Raw genomic sequence first — 4,253 nt, 5'->3', positions numbered from 1 at the left:
TTACTTTTCCTAGTTTTTTGCCATCTGCCATGAGACGAGCGAGTCCCAATCCGCTGCAGGTCCCAGAACGAGAGATAGGTAGAGCAAACCTGAACTCAGCCCATAGCCTGGAACTGAACCTTCTCACAAGTCACAGACCTGAGAGCAAAATCTTGATGTTTGATGCTGTGAGTCACTGAGATTTGGGGGTCGTTTGTTATCCAGCAGTAGCATATTAAAAAATCTGACAAATATAGTCACAAATAAACATAATAATAAATAAACACAAAAACTTAATAATAGTGGCTCTCCTTAATGTAATTCAAATGAAAAAAAGTTCTACTTTCCACTAAAATCAAAAAGAGAAGGCATTTCGTGGTTTTTCTAAAACTTCCTTGAAGGTGACTAACTAAAACACAAAAAGGAAGGCATATATCCGAATGGAGACGTGATACAAGGCGCTGTTCTAATGAAGGCAAAATGACCTTGCAGTAAAGAGTACAAGAGTGGGAGAAGAGAGGTGAGTCCTAACCAGACTATGCCCGCTCCTCCCCTGAGTGAGCCATAGGATCCCTGGATGTTCCTGCACCCAGAATATGAGGACATGGAAGTAGAAGGTTGCTAAGGTAGAAGCAGAAGAAAAGTTATTACATAGCAATAGAAATAAAGTGTTCTACTAAGGGACGGAAATAATTAAGAATTTTTTAAAGAATAATTTTTAAAAAAAAACTCCATGTAATGGAATTATCCTGCTATTATAAATAGATTTTCAAAAGCAAATGGAAAGAAAATGAGAAGCCCCAAACCGAACCACATCTAAAGGATAAAACTCTTGTAGGTAAAACAGGTTATTCTACAGAAAGACTTGTGGACATTTTCTTTGATAAGAAAATAGGTGGAGAAGCAGAGGATCATTTTTGTTTATAAGAGTAAGCTTAAAAAAATAACAAGAACGTAAACATGTTGAATGTTGTTCTTGTCTAACTTTGATATACCAAATGCGTGGGTCAAGTATCCTATTTACTGCCTTTGCAGATCTGATGGACCAGGCTTGCCAAGCTTCACTCCACGTAGTGTCCAACACCCTGTGGGCAGAGGCAGAGCTATAGAAAGAATTGTCCTCTGACATGCAAACTTTATGGGAGGAATTCCTTTGCAGTTGTCTTTTTTCTTTTCTCATCTCCTCTTCAAGAAAGATTATCTGTCTCAGTAAAATGTCTTATCTTTTCCTGATCACCTTTTGCAATCTGCTACAGCAATCTGCTTTGTTCCATCGGGGAGCCCTGTCATCTCTCAAGGCAGGGATAATCATCAATGGCATCTCACTTCAACAAATTAGCCACAGTGTTTATACTGCAAGTCCTGGGGGCTGAGCTTTCTTGCTTCTCAAAAATTCCCAGGATTCTAATGTTTTTCCAAGTAGGAGGGTTTTGATCCGAAGTATTTTCCTCCTTTAGTTTAGCGTGCACGTGATCTTAGTAAATGCTTTAAGCTGAACTCTTGGAAATATTCATGTGTGCGCGGGCATGCACACACACACACACACACACACACACACACACTCACACACAGAGACGCATACTCATCCATTCATGCAAATAAAGTAGCCAGTATGGTGCAAGGGAAAGAAACAGATCTGAAAGTTTGGAGACCCAGAGACTTGTATTCTAGTTCTGGTTAAGGTAAGCCAATCATCAATTGTGTGACAGGCAAATCACTTCACCCAGAGATTCCCTCTCTTTCCTCTACTGTAAAATGAAGAATGAAGGGGTTGAGTTTGATTACTCCTAATAGCTTCCCCAGCTCTAACATTCTCTAACTTTAGACTTCTAACTAGTAGCTAGATAAGGATGATTTTTCTTAAGGCAATGCAGTAGGAAACCAGCATGATTCAGTTCAATGATCAGCTTTCACCTCAAGCAAGAGGTAACACGTGAAAGGAGCAGACTGAAAGAGAGTCCTGAGAGACTCACAAATCCTTGCCTCAATTCCCACACAATGTTACTAATACAGCTACAAAATGGTGCTATTAAAGCTGTTTCTGCCGAAGTCACTGCTGGGTCTTATTGTACTTGTCCGCATGCAGAACCCAAAGGATGTAGTCTCGGCATTTGAAGAGCTCATATTATAGGGCCAAGGCTAAAAGAACAACACAGAAAAACAGCACAATCAGGGGTGACCTAAATAACTTCCTGAGGTTCCTTTTAGGCCCATGAGTCAATGTATAGGAAGAAGGAGCTTATTAATCAAAAAATGCTGATCTGCTCAATGTCTAATTATACCTGTCACTTTTGTAGCCCACACCCCAGCCTGACATGGTTTCTCTCTCTGAAGTCACATAGCTGTATTTGCAGACCAGTTTTTAGTTGATCTGTGTATTTTCTGTGTGACACATCTCTTCCACGTGACAGTTCAATTGTCCAGAGAAACACTAAAACCTCTTCATAGAACAGCCCAGCAACCCAGACCACACAAAACCTTTCTCTCTTCCTCTCTTCCTGTGGCTCCGGTAAATTCTCAGCCATCTCTCAAGGCCAAGCCCAAATCCTTCCTCCTCCAAGAAGCCTTTCTTGATCCCCTCCCCTTCAGGCTTAATCCCTCCATTTCTTATACTCCCCAAGCATTTTGTACCTTTATTATTTTAGCACTTACTTACCTGAGTCTGTCTTTATTAAGGTTATTTTATAAGTATGTCTTTCCTATGACATCTTGAGCTTCTAGAGGGCAGAAATAATCTTATTTTTCTTTCTATTATCTGCAGCATCCAGTAAAATGCTTTGCAAGTAGGAGGCACTCAAAATTGTTCCATCATGTGTGAAGGTAGAAAATGAATGAAGCAGGAAGCATATCATATCTGTTCTTTTATTTTCAATAGCAAAATGCATTTCATGTGGTGAATTCTTAAAATTGTTGAATCACTTATACATATTAAATAATGCAATACTAAGGTAGAAAACCAATTAGCCTTGTAATTTGTTCATATTACACATTAAAATAAATTCAGTCTATTTAATCAATGTCAAGAATGAAATTTGCCAGTAATATTCATTTAGAAGTAAATGCTCCTTTCATTCACCCAATGAATTTATTTATAACGAGTCTCTACACACTTTAATTTGGAAGGAATGTATACTTTTAATGAAACACTCAGAGTATTTAATTAATCATTTACAACAGCCATAAAAGACATGAAAAACCATCTTTCCATTTAAATGACTATTTCCTAGTATAACAAACTTTTCCACTCCTACTCAAGGCAAGCTACAGTAATTCTTGTTACAGTATTTTACATTTGTCAATTTTACCATCTCCTCATTCTTTTTCTCCTTTTTCCCTGGCTCAATGAATTAAACTAAATCAAAGGCTGTTAAGGTGAACTCAGCCTATCTCAGCCTCTCTCTGCTCCTCCCTCCACTTCGCCTGATGTCATTACAACCTTCACATGTACTTCTTAAAATTCTGAAAATTACTCTCTTAAGTTTGAGCTTTATAGACTTGTAGAAAATTGCAATAGCTTGACTGACTGCTATTTTTCATGCCATTTTTCTATACTGAGTTCTGTACGATCCACTAAAATCTGTCTTTGGATAACCTGTGTTCTTTGGGCAAAGTTAAGGAAGAAAATGTACTCATTGTCTACGACAATTATGCTTTGTCCCTACCCACAACAGTGCTATGATAAAATAATGAAATTAATTTGATATAACCTAATGCTTAGTTAGTATAGAACAGTTCTATTGGAAGAGGGCTTCATTTTGTTTTAAATAAAAACAGAGAAATGTTCTTCAAATTTCTGACAATGATGATTTCTTTTATAAATAGTTGTTCACCATTTATTCAGCACCTGTTATGAAAATGGTGCTGTTCTAAAAGGCTTTATAATCTTGTTGGGGAGAGAGATTATCATCAATTTTTTCAATACAGTGCAGTCAGTGCTATCATAAAATTACTTATTGCTAGAGTTTCCCATAGGAAAAGAGACAAAATTAAAATAATCTGTGGAATGTGAGCAGGGAACTCTGCCGTTTTTATGGAGAACAAACACAAAGATAAATCAGACCTTAAAGGTTGAGAGTACAGTAGGAGAATTAGGGTTTGAGCTTACATAGCAATGACATAGCATGACTGTATCTTTCTTCCGATACTTAACAGGTTCTATACTCCCCAGGTTGCTTTCAGATGGAGAGATGAGAGCAGCCTTCAAGGAGGAGGTAGCTTTGAGGCTAGTCTTGAAAGGCAAGTAGAATTTAAATGCATAAGGATAGGAAAGGAAA

Source organism: Pteropus vampyrus, unplaced genomic scaffold (assembly GCF_000151845.1).
Source record: "Pteropus vampyrus isolate Shadow unplaced genomic scaffold, Pvam_2.0 Scaffold9, whole genome shotgun sequence".
NCBI lineage: Eukaryota > Metazoa > Chordata > Mammalia > Chiroptera > Pteropodidae > Pteropus > Pteropus vampyrus.
Note: the sequence above shows the minus strand (reverse complement) of the source record.